This window comes from Cucurbita pepo, chromosome 10 (assembly GCF_057944985.1).
Source record: "Cucurbita pepo subsp. pepo isolate OVF chromosome 10, ASM5794498v1, whole genome shotgun sequence".
In the NCBI taxonomy this organism is placed as follows: Eukaryota; Viridiplantae; Streptophyta; class Magnoliopsida; order Cucurbitales; family Cucurbitaceae; genus Cucurbita; species Cucurbita pepo.
The window spans coordinates 9,064,578-9,087,385 of NC_141807.1; the positions used below are offsets into that span (position 1 = coordinate 9,064,578).

General features: G+C 35.7%; 2 non-coding genes across 2 annotated transcripts; one reads left to right on the forward strand and one right to left on the reverse strand.

Annotated features, from left to right (window-relative positions):
* The first annotated feature begins 15,607 nt into the window (after positions 1–15,607).
* On the forward strand, positions 15,608–15,679 carry TRNAE-UUC (transfer RNA glutamic acid (anticodon UUC)). The gene has a single exon. It is a non-coding gene; the product is annotated as a tRNA-Glu (tRNA).
* A 964-nt stretch (positions 15,680–16,643) lies between these two features.
* On the reverse strand, positions 16,644–16,716 carry TRNAF-GAA (transfer RNA phenylalanine (anticodon GAA)). Its single transcript has one exon. It is a non-coding gene; the product is annotated as a tRNA-Phe (tRNA).
* Between the last annotated feature and the right edge of the window lie 6,092 nt (positions 16,717–22,808).

The window sequence follows — 22,808 nt, forward strand, 5'->3', positions numbered from 1 at the left end:
TGTCAATATCTCTATCAACCGGCTCTTCATAAACTCAACGTTGTAGGATGAGGCGGACTTTAGGTCTCGTGACGCACTTCTAGCTAATCTCAGTATTGAGGAGTCTTTTCCAACCTACTAGGAGCTATTGAAAATCACTTCTCGGTTTGTTAACTCTTCAAGTCTTCTCTGTTGGTGTTTATCCTACTTTCTTCGCTTGAAACAATTTCTTCTTTGCATGACGTCATACTACCTGCGTTTACTTGATGTTTTCTTGGTCGGAATAATAACGTTTTTAAGTTACTGACGTGGACAACAAGGTTAGTCTGTATCTATAGGAGCAATTGGATCCTATATGATGTCTTCCTAATCTTGTGGATAACTTCGACTAGTCCATAGAATTTTCGCACCAGTCTTTGGTTCTTGTTGCTTTGAACTCAAAGTTGATCTGACCTTAACTTATCATAACTCTCTATTTGCTTTGAAATTATCGTTCTAGACCCTTCTCTACATCCGTCTAGATGGTATTTTTGCGTGAACATGTGTTGCTTTAGTGGTTTGTTTTTGTCTCCCTTCTTCAGTAGAGGGGTTGGCTTGGTGGCTTTGCCAAGCATTTGAGTGATCACTGACAAGAGCCTTTGCAGGTCAAATAAACCCGACTGTGAACATGCCATTTTGCTATTTGTAGAATTCAACTAGCTCAGCTGAGCCGCATGACATCTATTTCTGGTAGACGACATAAAACTAATCTTGTGATTTATCTCTCTTGGTGGGGTTAAACCCAATATCTGACCTTCTTGTTTTGGGTCGTGGTGTTCATGTAGTGGCAATAAAGTTTTTGTTGAGGTTGGAACACTTGAGCTCCCCCTTTTCAAATACAACAATGGCAGCAAGTGTAGATTCATCATGGATAAGATTCTTTCTCAACTGTACTATCGTCATCATTTTCACCCATCTTGGTTGATGGATGTTTGTCTGAATGATCGTTGGGTTAGACTCCGTTACTACTAGGCATTTTTCTAGGGGCATGTCAATCTCTGACTATTTGGGCTCTAGAAGGTTGGATATGAAGGCTGACTATTTATAGTAAAAATATGATAGAGATATATATACTAAATAATTATATATAGTAGGCGGTTACATATAGTGAAGCTATATATAATAAACTGAAATCATATGTATACCCATTAGTTAGTGCTTCCTAAATGTACATTTCTCATTCTCCATATCCTTTCTTTGCATACCAGAAGTCATTAATACAAAACCATTAGTCAATATTTCTTCTTACATTTTCTCTATCATGTTCTTTGTGTTCATTTAGATCAAGTGTGTGCGTTGTTGTGTGATTCTAATAACTGGTATCAGAGCGAGGAGAGATTCACCATGATCTGTGAAGATGGAAAGTTCAAAGACTAGAATTGAAAAGTTTGATGGATTCGATATCAGTTTCTAGAAGATGCAGATTGAAGATTATCTGTACGAGAAAGATATTCAGGAACCCATTTTGGGGGTGAAGTTGGATACCATGACCACGGAGGAGTGGAAGCTCAAGGATTGTCACGCCGTAGGGTTAATCTGGTTGACTCTGCCAAGGAACCAAAGAAAGTGCGATTGGAAACGGTCCATACAGACGTTTGGGGACCATCTCCAGTTTCTTCATTTCTAGTACAAAAATTTCATGGATTAGAGGTCTCGCCTTGTGCAACGACAACTCTCTATTTTCGTAAGGCTAGTCAGATATCTCATGACCACTCTTTTCCTCCTCACCATATCTAGACACTATAATGTTGATCCAGTATTGTCTTATATAGTTAACGTTCACTCTTTAACTTCCAAGGACATTTTATAACTACCACGAAAATCAAAACATACAATAAATTCATACAAATTTTACAACATATCATATACTGCTTACTTGGTCGCGGGAGACGTGTCATCGAGCTGAGTCATAGAGATATACGACTCATTATATTTGAAATCAGCCTAACTTCATATTCGACATTTTATACTTACCATCACGCTCTTAATACTCATAGTCTTTCTTAATACCTAGGCCTAAAGCTTCATACATACTTTAGTCTAGTGGTATGAATACCTAGGCCTAAGGCTTCATACATACTTTGGTCTAGTGGTATGAAAGTTCGATTCTCAAAATGCCCCTTCAAGAGATTGTAGTATGAAAGACATTTACCAAGTACATAAATACATTAAAATAACACAAGTGACACATATGTAAACTATGTTAGAACGAGCGGAGATATTTTTTATTTTCACAATTACTGATGACGGGAGGTTTAGGATTTTTTAATGTAAGAATCGTGGGGATGTAGCTCAGATGGTAGAGCGCTCGCTTCCGATGTGGAAAGTACGGAGATCGATACTTTGCATCTCCAAATTAATCGATCACTAAAGTTATGAAATAATGAGCAGAGATATTTTTTCATTATCAGTAAATATATTATTCCATCTTTCCTTATTTATGAAATAATGAGCGTAGATATTTTTCATTTTTAACTTTATTGATGATGGGAAGTTTAGGATTTTCTAATATGGTCATGGGGATGTTGTTCAGATAGTAGAGCGCTCACTTCTGATGTGGAAAGTATGGGGTTGATACCTTGCATCTCCAAATGAATCGATCACTAAATATATTATTTCTTTTCAATTTTTTCTTATTTACGACATAATGAGCATGGATAGTTTTTCATGTCACTATTATTGATGACGAGACATTTAGGATTTTGTGACATAAGAATCGTGGGGATGTAGCTCAAATGGTAGACCGCTTGCTTTGCATGCGAGAGTTACGGGGATAGATACCACGCATCTCCAAAATAAAACTATTTATTATTAAATATATTATTGAAAATTATTTCTTTTCAATTTTTCCTTATTCATGACAGGTTGAGTAGCGATATTTCTTCATTTTCACTATTATTGATGATGGAAAATTTAGAGTTTTATGATGCAAGAATTGTGGGGATGTACCTTAGATGGTAGAGCTCATTTAGCATGCAAGAGGGAAAGGGATATCCCCATCTCCAAAAGAAACTATTTGTTATTAATATTTTACTTCTATTCAACCTTTCCTTATTTATGACATAATTAGCGGAGATATTTTTTCATTTTCACTAGAATTGATGACGGGACATTTAGGGTTTTCTGATATAAGTATTGTGGGAATGTAGTTTAGATGGTAGATTGCTTGCTTAGCATGCGAGAGGTATGGGGATCGGATCGATATCCCATATCTCCAAAAGAAACTAATCGTTATTACTATTTTATTTCTATTCAATTTTTTCTTATTTATGACATAATGAATAGCGTTATTTTTTTATTTTCACTATTATTGATGACGAGATGTTTAGGATTTTGTGGCATAAGAATCTCGAGGATATAGCTTAGATGGTAGAGCGTTTGCATCAAATGTGAGAAGTATTGGGATCGATACCATGCATCAACAAAGGAAACGATTACTAAATATATTAGTTCTTTTAAATTTTTCCTTATTTACGACATAATGAGCGGGAATAGTTTTTCATTTTCAATATCATTGATGACGGAAAGTTTAGAGTTTTTTGATGTAAAATCGTTGGAATGTAGCATGCGAGAAATACGGGAATCGATACCTCGCATCTCCAAAAGAAACTATTCGTTATTACTATTTTATTTCTATTCAATATTTCCTTATTTATGACATAATGAGTAGCGATGTTTTTTCATTTTCACTATTATTCATGATGAGACGTTTAGGGTTTTGTGACGTAAAAATTGTGGAGATGTAGCTTAGATGGTAGAGCGCTCGCTTTGCATGCGAGTTGTACAGAGATTGATAACCCCATCTCCAAAAGAAAGTATTTAATTTGTTATTATATTTTTTCATTTTCACAATTATCGATGCCCCGCATCACCAAACCAAACTATTTGTTATTAATATTTTGATATATTTTTATTTTCACTATTATTGATGATGGGATATTTAGGGTTTACAATATAAAAATCATTGGGATGTAGCTCAGATGGTAGAGTGCTCGTTTTTCATGCAAGAGGTATGGGGATCGATACCCCGCATTTCCAAAAGAGAGAAATAAAAATCATTATTTTTTAAAGTTATCCTCTCTCAAATATGGTTCGTTATTTGATTATTTTCTCTTGAGTGAATTTTAAGTGAAATACATCGTCTACCCAAGTATTTTAAGTGAAACACATCCTCTACCTAAGTAATTGCAAGATGCAAGCTTCACACTAAGAGGAATCAAAGTCCCAAGTATCAACGTCCTCAAGTATATTTTCGTGAAGATATCTATTTATAAAAGCAAAATATCTCATAGTCACAAAAATAAAAATGAGATATAGATACGAGACATAAATATGATACTAAATAGATATGGTAACTTTTAGGATTAGATTTCATTAAGTTATTTGGATTAGATTTGATCTAGTTATTTGATACTAAATAGATATGGTAACTTTTAGGATTAGATTTGATTAAGTTATTTGGATTAGATTTGATCTAGTTATTTGAATTAGATTTGATTTAGTCATTCTTCAATTGGATGGGAGATTTCTCTCAATTCTTTTGATCTTTCCAGTTTTTTTTTTTCTGTTACTAACATTTTGGTATCAGAGCCATGCTCTTTCCAGTTTTCTTTTTCTGTTCCTAATATTTTGGTATCAGAGCCATGCCCTAAACTAGTTAAAACTATAAGCAGCAGTCTTCTACGTGTGTCATAATAAAAGTATGTCGATGGAGAGTCCACTTGTGCAGTCTGCTAGAGGAAGGAGTCAAGGTCGTGGAAGCTTTAGAGGCAGAGGAAGGGGACGAGGCAGACAAACCTTCAACAAGGCCATAGTGGAGTGCTATAACTGTCACAAGCTAGGACATTTTCAATGGGAATGTCAAAGCAAGGAGAAGGAGACAAACTATGCAGAGAGTCAAGAAGAGATGTCGCTGATGGCTTACGTGAATATGAATAAGGCAATTATAGAAGATATGTGGTTCCTTGACTCGGGATGTAACAATCATATGTGTGGGAAGAAGGAATATTTTTCAGATTTTGATGGAAGTTTCAGAGATTCAGTGAAGCTGGGCAACAACTCAAGCATGGTTGTAACCGGAAAGGGTAATGTACGACTGGAAGTGAATGGAATCATAATGATAATCACAGGAGTGTTCTATGTGCCAGACCTGAAGAACAATTTGTTGAGTATTAGTAAATTGCGAGCAAAGGGGTTACCTTTTTGTTTCAAAATGGAACATGCAAGATGTTTCATCCTAAGAGAGGCTTAATCATGGAGACAAAGATGTCTTTGAATCAAATGTTCGTATTGCATGCTATATCTCAGCTTGTAGCAGCCGTTCAAACTCCAATTCCTATCGCCATAGTCAGAGAAGCAGAAGGGACCCAAGTCCTTCCCCCTATGATTCCACTACCCATTCCAGGAGAAGCAGTCGTTCAAGTTCCCTCAGCCGCCAACGCAGAAGTAGGTCTTCCTCGTTATCTCCTTTCCCCAAATCGTCCAGTTCCAGTCCTAGTCGTGCATCCACTGATCGGAATCATTCCATAGAGAAGCTTAAGAAAGAGGAAGAAGAGAAGAAAAGGCGTGAAGCAGAGTTGAAGAAGTTAGAAGAAGAGAAGAAAAGGCGTGAAGCAGAGTTGAAGAAGTTAGAAGAAGATGCAGCTAGGAGGATGGAAGAATTAATTCAGAAGAATGTTGAAGAAAGGTTAAACTCTGAAGAGACTAAATTAGAAATACAGAGGCGAATAAAGAAAGGTTGCACGAAGTTGTTTGATGATGTTGATGTGCAGCTTGAGAAAGAGAAATAAGCCACTCTGACTGCTACAAGACAAAAAGAAGAACAAGCACGAAAAGAGAGAGAAGAGCTAGATAAAATGCTGGAAGAGAATAGAAGAATGGTAGAAAAATCACAGCGACAATTAGTTCTGGAGCTGTAGTGGAAGGAAGAAGGACAATATTGTGAGCTCGAGTTGATTCAGAGACAAAAAGAGGAAGCAGCTCAGAGAACTAAGCTAGATGATAAGAGTTTGAGTTATGTTTTGCTGGGAGTTAGTGAAGAGTCAAAAGCTTATAGACTCTATGATATAGAAGCGGCATATGAAAAAAATGATATAGAAGCGACATATGAAAATACTACAGAGGAAATATTTCATCTGGCTCTTTGGCTGAAGCAAGCTCTTCTAGCTCGAATAAGGCGAGGAATAAGAGACCACAAGTCTGGATGAGAGACTATGCAATAGGAGAAGATTTTTGTGAAGATGTTGATGAAGCAGTCTGGATGAGAGACTATGCAATAGAAGAAGTTTTTCTATAAAGAAGATGATGAAGCTCAGCCATGTTTACCCCTACTGAACCTGCAAACTTTGTAAACTTTAAAGAAGTATTGAAGAGTGAGAAATGGAGGCAAGTCATGGATCTGGAGCAATAAGCAGAAATGACACATGAGAATTGATGAAGTTACCTGGTGGAAGTTTGGTATGAGGTCGTAGATATAAACTGATTACTATTCGTGTTCAGTCTAAGGGAGAGATTGTTAGGATTAGATTTGATTGAGTTATTTGGATTAGATTTTATCTAGTTATTTGAATTGGATTTGATTTAGTCATACTTCAATTGGATGAGAGATTTCTCCAATTCTTTTTATCTTTCCAGTTTTCTTTTTCTTTTTCTCTTCCTAACAGTAACATGTCATTCTTAAAAAACTAGGACACCGATGTGACAATGATACATTAATTAAAAAGAATTATTTCAAAAAATTTATCAAATTTATATTAGAAATAAATTCATATAAATAAGTTTATATATTTGTATACTTAAAAAAAAGGTTAATGTACGTTTCACTCTCAAAATATATTCAAAGTCAAGTGTTTGATAGGATGGATTATAAATTTGTAATGTATCCATTGTATTAACAAGTGTTTAGTACATGCCCAACACGTGTCAGATTAGTGACACTAAATTATTCTCATGCTTTCTTTATACCCATTTAAAGTAGTTTGAAAACTAGCACGTCAAATATTATAATTGACTAACTACCACTTCAATTTTGTGCTTTAAGGAAGGCTATGACCAAAGAGAAATAATATCCTTAATTTAGTACATGGCAGTAAAGATGGACATGAGAATGAGTTATTCTCATATGGAAAGAGATTTAACCTTAAGTTATATCTCATATCCTCTTTTAACCAATTATTTAGTTTTATTTAGTATGTTTTAGAAAGATACGTCCATCAATAGCAAAAGAAAAATAAAATAAAATAGAATAGAATAGATTAAATTAGCCAAAATTAATGACTAACATAATTAAAAAAAAAAAAAAACATAAGAGGATGAATTGATTAAATTGGCTAATTGTTAACATAATTAAAAAAAAAAATGTAACAAGCATACCGAAGTAAGATCAGGAACACAAGTAAAAAAAAAAAAACACAAACGGCCAAAAATCAAGATTTGGAAAGTGTTAAACAGTTTTGATATATAGACATTTCAAGACTTTACTCCTGCAATATTCCCATGAAATCTAACACTACAGCATCATAAAATTTAGAGAAATGATTGAAATTGATGTCAGTTTTGATATATAGGCAAAAAAGTCATTTTTATCAATTATCAAGAATCTTTCCAGATTTGTAATTCCTTAGAAGGAATCTCAAGATTCAAAAAAAAAAAGGGAAAAATGATAAAAAATGGATGAGAAATTTGTAGAAAAATTATGGATTTTTCGAGAAAAATAATAATAAAATATTCGGAAAGTGGCAAATTACACAAATACTCCTGGAAGAATGGATAATTACAGAAATGCCACTCTAATTAGAATCAGAGCATCTACCGTGACCATCCGAGCAAAATCTTTCGAACTCAAATCTCAACCGTCGGATCTCCTCCAAAATTTGATATAATCTAGAACGAACACGCACGGATCATCACATCCAACGACTAGTACTCAAAGCCAAGGTCGGTAAGGCTATGATCGGAGTTGATATCTCCAAAAAAATTATCCAAAAAGTTCGATCTCTAAATAACGAAGATTCTGGAGCTCTCAATGTCGGTTTAAGATACTCCTATAAAGTCGGAAGTAGGAGCAACAATACGGAATAAGAATCGAGAAAGGTCGATCCCGCAATTGAAGGAAATAAGCGTTTAGATTGTGGGTCTCCTACTCTCAGATTTCTTCCAAATTCGAGAGCAATCCTCCACCATTTCTCTTCAAACTTCTAAATATTGAAGAATCTGGAGCTCTCAATGTCAGTTTAAGCTCCTCCTATAAAGTATGAAGTAGGAGCAACAATATGGAATAAGAATCGAGAAAGGTCGATCCCCCAATCGAAGGCAATAAGCATTTAGATTATGGGTCTCCTACTCTCAGATTTCTTCCAAATTCGAGAGCAATCCTCCACCATTTCTCTTCAAACTTATTCCTACAGTTTCTCAACAAGATTACCCACAAGTTCTATGAAGGAATAGAGTGCTGAAAGTGCACATAAACCATTCCCCCAATTCAATCCACCATTGAAGAACTTCAAGAAAAACTTGAAAATCCAATTCGAGAATACATGATGACTCGTCGAGCAAGAATGATTCCAATCAGTTTCTACACCTCCAAGGAATGCTTCCATAGAAGACCACGAAGAAAAATAACCTCGAGAGAGTGCCAAATTGAAGGAAATAGGTTTAGAAATTAAATTGGGGATAAGAGTCAAAATTCCTATCTACGATCTCTTTTCCTTCATATTAAGGATTCCTCTAGCTTCAGAGGAAGAAGTTGAGTAAACTTGATGAAGGAATTGAGAGCTGAAACGTTGTATAATAAGCTACCCACGAGATCGAAAATCTGGCGTTTTGAGTGAGTTGCATACCAAGAACGATTTCTGGAAATTAAGGTCATACACTCAAAGACGTTCCTCCAAACCAATTCCTTTAGTCTGAAGATAGGATATGGAAGAGGTTCAATGAAGAAATAGGGCCTTGAAACTCCCTGGAATCGGCTACCCAATAAGAAATCCTTTGTTTTATCTCCAGCGATAAATCAGATTTTGGATGAACTATGGTAGCGAATATCTTAGGCTACGATCCACGAGAAGTTATCAAATAAATCCCTAACCCTTTCTTGTAACATCCATCTTTAAGTTTCACAAAGAAATCGAGGAGAGAAACACTATAATATGGCTGTATAGGCCGAGTTTCAGATGGCGACGATGCGAAAAATGCGCATCTTCTTCCTGTTCAGAGGAAGAAAACGATGATACGGCCAATTCAACTGAACTGTCCAAGTCAACTCAAAATTTGACCTTTTCTCGGGTTTTCTCAGTAGATCTTATTTTATGAAATGTTGTATGAATCCTTATCCCGAGAGGTTATATAAGGTAATGAAGTTTGGGAGTTATTGGAAAACTTTAGTTAGAGAAACCAAGATATGGGAGAAAATGCTCATCACGATCCATATGACTTTACCTCCTAGGATAACTAAAGCGGTATCCCTGAAATAATAGATTCCCCAGATGTATCCTTGGTCTCTAATAGATACTACGTGCACAATATCATGCTTGGCTATTCCTAAGAACTTATAAGTTCCAAGCTTGACCCAAGACGTTATGCATAAACCTAGGATCACCAAGAATCCAAGAAAACACCTAGGTTAATGCAAACATCATGCTTAACAAGTTGCTAGGATCCATGCCTGAAGTAACAATTATCTCACTTCACGAAGTGTACCACGAGGCCCCTATTTCTCTTTAGGTGGGATGCTATGGTATATGTACCATGAGTAGGATTCCATGATGAACTTATTATCTCCCTCACCTAAATGAGATGCCCTGCACCATGTGGAGAAAATTAAGAGTTACTTCGGAAGAGTTTTCATTGTTAAAATACGATGCATGACATGACAACCTCTAAGGTTTAGTTCCTAAAAACGAAACAAGAAGTCATATCCTAGCTCAAGGTTTAGACATGCTCCAAACGAAACAAGAAGTTATATCCTAGCCCAAGGTTTAGACATGCTCCAAATTACCAACTATTTTCTATAAGGTCTTTTTATATGACATGAGAATAAATTCAAGATTTCAAGTTGGTTGGAGCAAGTTTGGAACCTAAAAATCATGCTAGTTATTATGGGTTCAAATGATTACGTTAGAAACATACAAGATCGAGAACCAACAACAATACCTCAAGCAGAGGTCATGTTCATGAAGCCTTAGAAGGCATGAAGCGAAGCAAGTTCGGAATAACTCAAGAATTTTACACCTTATGTCTCAAGAAAATTTGTGTCTGTTTAGGTGGGATGCCATGGTATATGTACCATGAGCAGGTTTCCATGATGAACTTATTATCTCCCTCAACTAAATGAGATGCCCTGCACCAAGATTTGCTAGCAGGATGCCATGATTATGACAACGCCACCTATGCACTCATGGAGAGAAAATTAAGAGTTACTTCGGAAGAGTTTTCATGGTTAAAATACAATGTATGACATGAAAACCTCTAAGGTTTAGTTCCTGAAAACGAAACAAGAAGTCATATCCTAGCTCAAGGTTTAGACAATTTGTGTTTTCGCATCGAATGGCTAGGTAACACCCATCTTGTGTTGTCGTTCCTTATTCTGTGCTAGGTAACACCCGTCTTGTGTCGTCCCATCTTGTGTTGTCGTTCCTTATTCTGTGCTAGGTAACACCCGTCTTGTGTCGTCCCATCTTGTGTTGTCGTTCCTTATTCTGTGCTAGGTAACACCCGTCTTGTGTCGTCCCATCTTGTGTTGTCGTTCCTTATTCTGTGCTAGGTAACACCCGTCTTGTGTCGTCCCATCTTGTGTTGTCGTTCCTTATTCTGTGTTTTCGCATCAGGTCATTTCATAAAGGTCCTACCGGGAGTTGAACCCAGGTCGTGGATTCAAAGTCCAAAATGCTAACCACTACATCATTGAACACCTTGTAAAATTTTATTTTGGAATGGTTTTCCTATTTTAAGCAGATTCCACAAGAAGAGAGATCCTATCACGAGGCAAACTCGAGTTATTGGATTCAAAGTTCTAGAGTTGTTTAAACTAACTCGTTGTGATCTTGAGCACCTTTAGAGTGGTTGCAGAAATAACCCTCCAGTGTTGATTGAAGCTCTTGGAGAACATGTAATTTTATATATTTTTTATAGTTAATTTATATATTGTTGTATATTAAAAACAAATTGAAATAATACTTTACATCCCAGTCTTTCTTTCTTCCGTGCAAAACTTAACATGAAAACTATATTATTTCAATATTCACTCGAGAAACAAGGGGTGAAAACTATATTATTTCAAACCCTCCATTATTGCTTCTCCTTTGTGTGAAAATGCTTCCTATTTAAGGAACTTTTCTGTATAAAAGATGTAAAGATGACATCAAAATTTATACTTATTTATGGCCGAGCACAACACAATGAGGGTAGCATTTTTTTATTTTTCTACTATATTAGAACCTTTGGTTTATTGGCTTTACAAGAAGGAGACATGAAGTTTTCTATGTTTGAAATAAATTTGGTTGATTGTTTTTTGGTTAGCATTGGTTCCATCCAAACTTATTTATTTCTCTTAAATGTTTGAGTTTACAATTTATATGTTTTCATTTTTCTACTTTGCCTGCACCTAGAAATGAAGCAAAATTAGTCTGAGGGTTTTAGGCAGATTGTTATAATTCTAATTTTTAACTAAAAAAAAAAATTAGTCTCGTTGTCACGCTTAAAGCAATGACCCTATAGGTATAATCGACATATTATCCTTCCACCAATAGGAGCTAAAAGCAACATTACTATGTAAAACTAGTTTCATGTCATTTATTCAACCATAAGGGTGTTAGCATGCATTTGGAAATGAACCCATATTTAAAAAATTTAGATAAAATAGAAAAGAATTGTTATCGGAAAGACAATGATACTATGTGAAACTAGCCTCAAGATACTTCCTTAACTCTTTGGGGCGGTAAACCAACTGTTCCTTCACCCAAGACCCATGGCCCAACTTCCAACATGGAAGGGATAATCTAGAGAATCATTCCAAGAACCCTAACGGATGGGTTACAAACTCACATTATCATGCTCGACACTATCAGTTGACAAGGTCGAAGCTCTTTTATCTAATTATTTTGCTAGATAGTTTTCGGATTGGAAGACTACCTGAAATTACGAATATATATAGGATTTTTTAATTTACCGATTTTTAAAATGTTAAATTATGTGAAATTAGTGGCAAAGAAGAATATTTTAGAGAGCTCTTCTCTTTTCTTTAAGATTTTGATATTTAAGAAAGGAGAAAATGAATAAAAATAGGAGACATTTTATAGATTTAGGAGGAGTAAGTGAAAACAATAAGGGAGTCATGACCAATTTTCGATGGGTTCTCGAAGCACCACAGATTGCAAGTTAAAAGAGGGTGAAAACAAAGTAAAAATTTTTCTCAAAATAAAAAAAGAATTAAAATATAATGAACATATATATTTACATTATATTTAAAATAGAGTTTATAGGTTGATAGTACAAAATAAGGGAAATGTTGAAAAAAATCATTTTAAAACATAAAAAATAGTTAGTTACATGAAAGATATGGAAAACATGGAGTGAGTACGTGACTAATTGTAAGTTTTTAACCATGTTCACAATGGATGCTTGGTGTCTAGGGCAACTACTCTTAGTTACATGAAAGATATGGAAAATATGGAGTGAGTGTAAGTTGACTAATGGCAAGTTTTTAACTATGTTCACAGTGGGTGCTTGGAGACCAGATTCAAACTGGTGACCTCTTGATCTACAGTCAATGCTCTACCTTTTTACATGATTTCAACTTTAGTGACCCCTTCTACAGAGTGTCAGTCCAAAAGTGTAAAAAGTGTCTGTCTAAAATAAAAAGGCCCAACCAAATTCAAACGGTGACCGGTCAAATTCTCTACCACTGAGCCATGGATCCATTTTGTAGGATTTTAACCTTAGTGACCCCTTAGACATAGTGTCGGTCAAAAAAGTGTAACAAAATTCTATCCTAGATAGAAGAGCCCAAATAGGTTCGAATTTGTGACCTCTTGATCTGCAATCAAATACTTTAACATTGAGCTATGGTTCCATTTTGTATGATCTCAACCTTAGTAACCCCTTCTACAGATTATCGGTCCAAAAGTGACCCTACCGAATTGGCTATGGACCAATTTTGTATAAATTGGTGGATTACCTATCGGGAATTAAACACAGGTCGTTAGATTCAAAGTCGAAAGTGCTAACCACTACACCATAGAACCACTTGTTAAACTTTATTTTGGCAGCGATTTTGATAAGCGCCAACAACGCTGGATTTTGCAAAACTAGAGGTCGTAGTATGCTTACAGACTTTCACAAGGTGTTTTCAACTTCTTTGATAGGTAATTGAACTTTTGAGTCCATGCAAATGATTGGTTAGATTAGTATCAGTTTGAGAAGACAGAGGAGAGAAGAGAGACTTTGTTAGAAACTCTCCCATAGGTAATCTCAAAGGGGTTTTCAACTTCTTTTATAGGTAGAATTTTAAAATCAAACCACAACAAAATTTACTTCTATCTAGCAAAATTATTTTTTTGTTCCAAACAAGATTATTCCCTTCTTTTTCTAAAACTAAATTTGACTCTCCAATAGATTTTAATAGTTTTGTTAATTAAATTTTCTTTAAAATTTTTGTACACAGAGTACAATGGAAACAATACTTGGAAACAATACTTTTTTTTTTTCTTTTTTTAACATTTTGTAATTTGTATGGTATTATTGGAGGCTTTTGAATGAAATATGATAATTGATTCTCTGTCCTCTTTGATAATTTTAGATACTTCCATATCCGATATTTGATGCGTCACGTTTCATTATGAGATCTGCCCTTGGGTCAATAAGATTTAAGCAGAGAGTTTATTTGACTAATGAATTGATTTTTTTGGGTTGTAGAGATATCCCTTACAAATCAAGACTTTGTATTATTTTGAAGACACTCATCAAGACATTTGTAAATGTGCCTGATATCTTCAAGGATATAAGACACATAATTGAGAGAACCAAAATTAATATGAATTATTTTAATATTTAACATATCAAATACGTTAATATATTTTGATATTATACTTCACATCAGTGTCCTAGACTGAGAGTTACATTGGCCCACAATGCATCTCATGGGCAATGCAAAACTATCGTGGCGCTTGAAGGTGAATGGTATAAAAAACTGGTCATGCACAAAAAAATTATGGGAAGACCATTGATGGAATTCAAGCACTCGACGTTCCCCTGTATGGGTTTCCAATCAAAGACCTAATGTTTGATGTTGACTCTTTTGAAGAAAGAGCCACGTGATCGAACGAGAAATGTGGTAGTATCTCTGAGAACTCTATCACACACATAAAAAAACGTGTCGAAGAGTTAGACATTCACAGAAGATCTGGCTTTCATCGAGGAGACCCGAGTTTGATTCTCGACAATGAAATTTTATTTTCTTATTTCTTTTATTTTATAGTTTCATCTTTTGTCACCAATTATATTTAAACTTTACCTAGGTTTGAGAAGCACTGGATGTATCTTAAATTCAAAAGACTTCTATGAACTTGGTTTGAGAGGCCCTATAATGGTCAAGTTTAATAGTATTTTTGATTAAAAATACTTTTATGAACTTTGAACCTTTAATAGTGTTAGGTCCTAGATATTTGGTTCAATTTCAACCAGTGAGGTTGAGATCATTAAAATGGTTAATGTGATAATTCCGTCATTTTCAAGGTCTCTTTTGTTGAACACCATCATGGTTGAGATGACTAAGATGAGCACTAGAGTGAGTTTGACAAGGAGGGTCGTAGAGAACCACACCCCAAGCCAAGCTCATGTTGGGCTTAACAAACAGAAAATCCAAAAACACAAACCCTTAAATAGGAACCAGGATGCTAATGAATTAAAAAAAATTTATTTTTGACGTAGAACAATACTTGAAGGTTACAGGAACTTGCTCATAGGACCTAAGAGTTACGTTGGCCACAATGCATCTCATGGACGGTGGCGCTCGAAGGTGGATGATATAAAAAATGGGCCATGCACCATAAACTCATGGGAAGACCGTTGATGGAATCGATCTAATCGACGCTCCCCTTGATGGGTTGCCAATTAAAGACCTGACGTTTGATGTTGACTCTTTTGAAGAAAAAGCCACACGATCGAACACCTCGAAATGTCACGGTAGCTCTAAGAACTCTATCATACGACCTGAGAGTTGAGGGCTACAGGAACTTTCTCATACGACCTGAGAGTTACGTTAGTCGCAATGCATCTCATGGACGATGCAAAACTATGGTAGTGCTCGAAGGTGAATGGTATAAAAAATGGGTCATGCACCATAAACTCATGGGAAGATCGTTGATGGAATCGATGCAATCAACGCTCCCCTGGATGGGTTGCCAATCAAAGACCTAACATTTGATATTGACTCTTTTGAAGAAAGAGCCACACAATCGAACAGCTCGAAACGTCGCGGTAGCCCTGAGAACTCTAACACACGCAGGGAAGGACGTGTCGAAGAGTTAGACATTAAGCAAAAGATCATGCTAAAACTCTTCAGCGATCTGACAAGACTTCAGGACAACTATACCAAAAATCCATTGTCGTCCAGTGGTCAGGATATCTGGCTTTCACCTAGAAGACTCGAGTTCGATCCTCGGCAATGGAATACGAGTGAGTTTGATAAGTTGGGCTGTAGAGAACTTTTGACGTAGAACAATACTTGAAGGTTACTGGAACTTGCTCATAGGACCTAAGAGTTACGTTGGTCGCAATGCATCTCATGGACGATGCAAAACTATGGTGGCGCTCCAAGGTGAATGGTATAAAAACAGAACTTTTGACGTAGAACAATACTTGAAGGTTACTGGAACTTGCTCATAGGACCTAAGAGTTACGGTGAATGGTATAAAAACAGAACTTTTGACGTAGAACAATACTTGAAGGTTACTGGAACTTGCTCATAGGACCTAAGAGTTACGGTGAATGGTATAAAAACAGAACTTTTGACGTAGAACAATACTTGAAGGTTACTGGAACTTGCTCATAGGACCTAAGAGTTACGGTGAATGGTATAAAAACAGAACTTTTGACGTAGAACAATACTTGAAGGTTACTGGAACTTGCTCATAGGACCTAAGAGTTACGTTGGTCGCAATGCAGGTTACTGGAACTTGCTCATAGGACCTAAGAGTTACGTTGGTCGCAATGCATCTCATGGACGATGCAAAACTATGGTGGCGCTCCAAGGTGAATGGTATAAAAAATGGGTCATGCACCATAAACTCATGGGAAGACGTGACCTTCAAATCTTTAGTTTGACACTCTCCCAACTGATCCCTGCTAACATTAAAAGTAAAAATTCATAAGTAAAGCTATTTCCACTAATTCAATATATTTTAAAAAGAAATAATAATCAACTAAACTATAAGGTGCAATGAATGCAAATCGAACACAAGACCTTCCAATATTCAATCTAATGCTCTCCCAACTAAGCCATCCCAAATAAAAAAATTGAACCCAACTAAGCCATCCCAAATAACAAAATTGAATAGTCAAGTTATGCCAACTTAGTCAAGCAATGCTTGTGATTATTTTGAAAAGAATAGTCATATTATGAAACGTGAACCAAGTGCGGTGAACGTGGATCGAACACGTGACCTTCAGATCTTCAATCTGACGCTCTCCCAACTGAGCTATCCCCGCAATCATTAGAAATGAAAATTCATGAGGAAAGATATTTTCGCTGATTTATTGAGATTTTAAAAAGAAATAATGATTAATTTTTTATTGAATAGTCAGGTTATGCAAATAGAAACAAGTGCGCTGAATGTGGAGATCGAACACGAGACCTTCAAATCTTAAATCTAACGCTCTCCAAACTGAGCTATCCCCACTAACATTAAAAATGAAAGTTTTTAAGTAAAGGTATTTCCGCTAATTAATTGAACCATGCGTGGTGAACGTGGATTGAACACGAGACCTTCAAATCTTCAATCTAATGCTCTCTCAACTGAACTATCCACACTAACGTTAAAAATGAAAATTCCTCAGTAAAGGTATTTGCGCTACTTCATTGAAATTTTAAATAGAAATAATCATTAATTTTTAATAAGATATTCAAGTTATCCAACTTGTATAAGGTGCGGTGAACTAGAACACGTTAGGTATTTCCGATAATTCATTGAGATTTCATAAAGGAACAATGACAATTTTAGATTGAATAGTCGGGTTATGCAACTAGAATCAGGTGCGGTGAACATGGAGATCAAACACGTGACCTTCAAATCTTCAGTCTGATGCTCTCCCAACAGAGCTATCCCCGCTAATATTAAAAATGAAAATTCATAAGTAAAGGTATTTTCGCTAATTCATTATGTTTAAGAAAGAAATAATCACTAATTTTAGATTGAATAAGCAAGTTATGTTTTTAGATTGTATAGTCAGGTAATAAACTTGTATTAGGTGCGTTGAACGTGGATAAAACACGTGTGAAATTCAAATTTTCAGTCTAACAATCTCCCAACTGAGCTACTCTTGCTAACATTAAAAATGAATCTTCATTAGTAAAGGTATTGGGTACACTTCTGGAAATTCAACAAAAGGCAATAGTATTAGACCGAGATGCCAGATTTAAATCTCGCTTCTGGAAAATTCAACAAAAGGCATCGGGTACGCTGTTATACTATTACATTCCACCCATAAAAAGATAGTCAAACAGAAATGCTCAAGCAAATATTGGAAGACATGGTGAGGGTATATGTGATGGATTTTGCAGAAAGCTCGGATAAGTACCTACCCCTTATGAAATTAGCTTATAATAATACTTGCCAAGCCACCATACAAATGGCCACATACGAGGTGCTTTATGTACGAAGATTTCGATCCCCTATCTTTTCGGAAGAAGGGGGTAAACGACAACTATTGGGCCAGAGCTGGTGCAAATTACCAACGCCGCAGTCCAGAAGATCAAAGCTAGGATACAAACCGTACAAAATCGAGAGAAAATCTATGCAGATCTAAGGCGCAAGGACATGGAATTGTAGGTAGGGGATCATATATTCCTAATGGTAGCACCCCATAAGAGGGGTGCTCAGGTGGGGTAAAAAGGAGAAGCTAAGCCCTAGGTTTATCCGTCCCTTTGAGATATTAGAAAGGATTGGATCTGCGGCCTATAGAATCGGGCAATGCCCAAACTTGTCTGCAGTACATAATATCTTTCATGTATCCATACTACGGAAGTATACCCTAGATCGTTCGCACGTACTGGCTCATGAAACTCTCTTCTTGAGAGATGACCTAACGTATAAAGAAAACCCGATTCAAATAATAGACAAGAAAGTCAAATAACTAAGAAGCAATGAAATCTCTCTTGTTAAGGTCCTATGGAAGAATCATAGAGTAGAAGAAGCCACTTGGGAAACAAAAGGCAAATAAGAACCTTGTACACTGACTTATTTTAGAATAAGCACTTTCGATGACCGAAAGTTTTTAAAGGAGAGGAGAATTTGCAACACTCAAGGTCTCCAATAAGAGACAGTGTATAATACCTACTAGGTTGTATCTAGAAGCAAAGAACAAGTAAAATTGAAAAAACATTAAGAAAATGGTACTTTTTCTAATTTTTATAAACTTCCGAATCATTAATTTTTTATAGAATAAGAATTACAAGGTGCTTAAAAAAGGAAGACTCCAATCGGAGAAGACTTTTCTGGAAAAAAGATTCAAAAAAATCAAGAATGATATTATAGAAATTCTAGACGTTTCAATGGTAGTGAAAAATCCGTCTATAAATTATGAATTAGGGTAGACTATTAGGGGCAAGAAGCAAGCTTAATCGAGTACCTAATCGAGAGATACAAGTTTTTTGTTTTGGGGTATCGTGTTCATGGGTTTACCTCGAATTCGAGAACTATAGTCCACTGTTCATTTCCAAACTTGTTCCTGCACCTTCTAAATAAGTTTACCCATAAGTTTGGTGAAGGAAAGAGGTCCTCAAAGTGCTACTAGGTTTTCACACGAATTAGTCCACGTTAGGTTACCCTCTAATGTTTTCCTAAGCTAAAACCTCAACTCCTAAAGCCTAACCCATGACATTATGTATAAACCTAGGTTCATCAAAAATCCATGTACCAAGTACCTATAACTATGTGAATAACATGCTAAATAAGTTGCTAGGATCCATACCCATAAGTAACCATTATCTGCATTACGATGTGTACTAAAAGGCCCCTATTCCTCTTTAGGTAGGATGTCCTGCAATATGTATCATGAGCTGGATGTTATGATAGGCCTACCTTTCCCATCAGCTAAACGAGATGTCCTGCACAACGATTTACCAGTAGGATTACATGATTATGACGACACCACTCATGTGTTCATGGGGAGAAAATTGAAGGTTAGTTTAGGGGAAGGTTTTCAAGATCAGTAAATGATACATGACACGATGACCTCTAAGTTCTAAGATTCTAAAAACATAACAAGAAGTAATATCCTAGCTTAAGGTCGCGATTAAGAACCTACTAGTAGGCTACTTATTAAGTTTTATTCACTCCATGTTTATCATTTTTTTTCAAGTAACTAAGAGTTGGTCGTCGATGAGAGTGGACTTTGGAGTGTGGGCCATGGACTAACTTCTATTTTTAATCTAGTATTTTTTGTTCTTCTTTTGAGTCTACTTCTTATTTTGTGTTTGTAACGAATATGTATATGTAACACCCAAAAAAGGAAGGAAATTAGCTCCCATAAGAATAAGCCACTCATGAAAGACACAAAGGATACAAAGGAAAAAAAATTAAAGGATTAAGCAAGAACAAAGGACTTAGTCAAGTCACTCGTGTACCCTAACAAATGATTTCAACGAGTTAAAAGCCTTTTGAATAGGATTGGAAAGGAAAAAGTAAATCAAAAGGGCAAAAAAGTCATTTTTATCATTTATCAAGAATCTTTCCAGATTTGTAATTCCTTATTTAGAAGGAATCTCAAGATTCAAAATAAGCGAAAAATGATCAAAAAGCGATGAGGAATTTGTAGAAATATTATGGATTTTTCGAGAAAAATAATAATAAAATATTCGGAAAGTGGCAAATTACCAAAATACCCCTAGAAGAATGGATAATTACAGAAATGCCACTCTAATTAGAATCAGAGCATCTACCATGACCATCCGAGCAAAATCCTTCGAACTCAAATTTCAACCATCGGATATCCTCCAAAATTTGATATGATTTAGAATGAACACACACGGATCATCACATCCAACGAATAGTATTCAAAGCCAAGGTCGGTAAGGATATGATCGGAGTTGATATCTCTGAAAAATTATCCAGAAAGTTCGATCTCTAAATAACGAAGATTCTGGAGCTCTCAATGTCGGTTTAAGCTCCTCCTATAAAGTCTGAAGTAGGAGCAACAATACGGAATAAGAATCGAGAAAGGTCGATCCCCCAATCTTAGACAATAAACGTTTAGATTATCGATCTCCTACTCTCAGAAATCTGCCAAATTCGAGAGCAATCCTCCACCATTTCTCTTCAAACTTATTCCTACCGTTTCTCAACAAGATTACCCACAAGTTCTATGAAGGAATAGAGTGCTGAAAGTGCCTACAAACCATTCCTCCAATTCAATCAGCCATTGAAGAACTTCAAGAAAAACTTGAAAATCCAATCCGAGGATACATGATGATTCGTCGAGCAAGAATGATTCCAATCAGTTTCTGCACCTCCAAGTAATGCTTCCATAGATAACCACGAAGAAAAATAACCTCGAGAGCGTGTCGAATGAAAGGAAATAGGTTTCGAAATTAAATTGGGGATAAGAGTCGAATTCCTATCTACGATCTCTTTTCCTTCAAATTAAGGATTCCTCTAGCTTCAGAGAAAGAAGTTGAGTAAACTTGATGAAGGAATCGACAGATGAAACATCGTAGAACAAGCTACCCAAGAGATCGAAAATCTGGCGTTTCGAGTGAGTTGCATACCGAGAACGATTTTTGGAAATTAAGGTCTTACACTCAAAGACGTTCCTCCAAACCAATTCCTTTAGCCTGAAGAAAGGATATGGAAGAGGTTCAATGAAGAAATAGGGCCTTGAAACCCCTATAATCGGCTAACCAATAAGAAATCCTTTGTTTTATCTCTAGCGACAAATCAGATTTTGGATTAACTTTGGAAGTGAATATCTTAGGCTACGATCCACGAGAAGGTATCAAATCAAATCCCTAGCCCTTCCTTGTAATACCCATCTTTAAGTTTCACGAAGAAATCGAGGAGAGAAACGCTGTAAATGTGGCTGTACAGGCCGAGTTTCAGATGGCGGCGACGCGAAAAATGCGCATCTTCTTCCTGTTCAGAATCCTTATCCCAAGAGGTTATATAAGGTAATGAAGGTTGGGAGTTATTGGAAAACTTTATTTAGCGAAACCAAGATATGGGAGAAAATGCTCATCACGATCCATATGACCTTTGCCATGAAACACGATGTTTATAAGTTTTGTAGTCAATGTTGCCAATGTTTGCTGCACACAAAAAATGATAGGGATGTTAAATTTTTAAGTCACTTTTGGAAAGTATGGTGGATAAATTGGGTACCAAATTATTGTTTTCAACTACATAGTCATAAATTGGGTAACAAATTATTGTTTTCAACTACATGTCATCTTCAGATTAATGAGCAAACTGAGGTGGTTAATAGAATATTACGAGCATTGCTTAAGGCTATTATTTGTAAGAATATTAAGTCTTGGGACGAATGTTTGCCACTCATTGTTCTCTTTTTGAAGTTGCTTACGGATTTAATCCACTTACGCGTCTTGATTTGCTTTCTATTCATTCTAATATTTTTGTGAGTAAAGCAGCTCCAAGTAAAGCAAATGGGATCAAAACATTATAATGACGGGAAGGAGACAATTGAGAAACAAAATTTCAATGTTGCTTCAAGAATTAACAAAGGATGGAATGAAATCATTTTTCAAACCAGTAACTGGGTTTGGATACATTTTCGCAAGGAGTGATTCCCATCTCAAAGGAAGAAAAAGTTACATCCAAGAGGGGATGACCGTTATCAAGTCCTTCAAAAAATTAATAATAATGCATATAAAATGATCTTCCAGGAGAATTTTCAGCACATTCTACTTTCAATGTTGCTGACTTGAGTTCTTTTGATGTAGGCAATGATTTTCTTATTCGAGGACGAATCCTTTTGAAGAGGGGGAAGATGATAAGGATAACGGTGTTTCAAATGTTCCAACTGGACCTATTACACGATCCAAGGCCAAGAATATTCAACAAGCATTCATTCTTCATCTACAAAATTGGATAGGCTCGGTTCAACTATTATTTCATGTGTTGAGCTTATTAGATTGAGGAAGAACCATTTGGAGCTTCAGAAGTGAATATTTACACAGTTGAAGAAGCAAATGAAGTTGCAAGCATCATTACATGAGTTGTTAGAAAAATTTATTTATTTTTAATTTCATAAAGTTTGTAATGGTAGAATTGTCAAATTGACTTCGTTTTTTTTTTTTTTTTGATATTTAAGGGGATCGAGATTAAATCCCAGCCACTAACTTCTTTTGTGGGAGACTATAAATACCCACAAATTATTAGGTAAAAATTAAGTTGAGAGCTGTACAGTCACAGAGGGGGTCGTTACGGAGCGTCAGTCCCTTTTCGGTCTTTTAGAGTCTTTTGTATTTCATTTTATATTTGCAATTTCTTTTGTAATAATTAACAAACAAAATTTCTCTCTTTTGTTTTAATTCAAAGTATTTTTATCTTTTAACTTTGGTTTTCTTT